Source organism: Sinocyclocheilus anshuiensis, unplaced genomic scaffold (genome assembly GCF_001515605.1).
Source record: "Sinocyclocheilus anshuiensis isolate Anshui unplaced genomic scaffold, SAMN03320099.WGS_v1.1 scaffold2917, whole genome shotgun sequence".
Lineage (NCBI taxonomy): Eukaryota > Metazoa > Chordata > Actinopteri > Cypriniformes > Cyprinidae > Sinocyclocheilus > Sinocyclocheilus anshuiensis.
The window spans coordinates 162,611-163,534 of record NW_015539844.1 but is presented as its reverse complement, the minus strand read 5'-3'; positions in this window follow the sequence as shown (position 1 = coordinate 163,534).

Sequence of the window (924 nt, the reverse complement as noted above, 5' to 3'; positions counted from 1 at the left end):
GAGACACACGTCTCCTCGTCTCTGGCCTCGTCTGTGTGTTCACGCGCAGGTAGATCGTGGAGGCCCTGTGTCATCATTCACACACACAAGCTGTAAACACTAGAACTGGTCATCCACGGTGAGCTCTGATCCAGAAAACATCCTTAAACAATCCAGGCCAGATTCCCTCTGAGATCCCAGAATTCCCTCGTTTCATGATAAAAGATGGTACGGATCCTATAGTCCTTCATGTGCTGCTGCTGGTTTGATGTAAAAGGAAACAGAGAATAAGTCGAGGCTGAGAACGAGCGAGAGACAGACAGAGAGAGAGAGCGAGAGAGACGCTTCTTTTATTAGCCTCTCCATTGCTTGTGGTTGCCATGGTGACGAGCCCTGCACCCCATAAACAGACAGACAGAGAGACACACTTAAAGAGAGACGCACGCAGCGTTTTTATTCATTATTTAGCATGATAATGATTGCTTGTCAATTTAAAGGATGTTAATATTTTTTTAATAATAATGTTATAATATATTTTATCATTTTAATATTTTATAATAATAATAATAATAATTTACAATTAAAATTTATTAAAAATAAAACAAATAATTAATTTGTGTGTGCGTGTGTGTGTGTCTGTGTGTGTGTGATAGAGAGAGAGTGTGTGTGTGTGTGTGGTAATAAATAATTAATTTATTTTTATAATTCTGTATAATTCTGTTTCTGTCAAGACCGCTTGCTTCATCCACCAGCACATTACAGTCAGGACGTAATTAAGAAAAATAAATTATAAAATACTAATTATTTAGTTATAAATACTGAGCAAATTCAGCAAATTAAACGGAACGATAAAAATAATCAAATGAAATGTCATGACATTACATTCAAATACTATATTTATTAATTAAAGGAACCCTGAATTAATTGTTATAAAGTAATTATTAA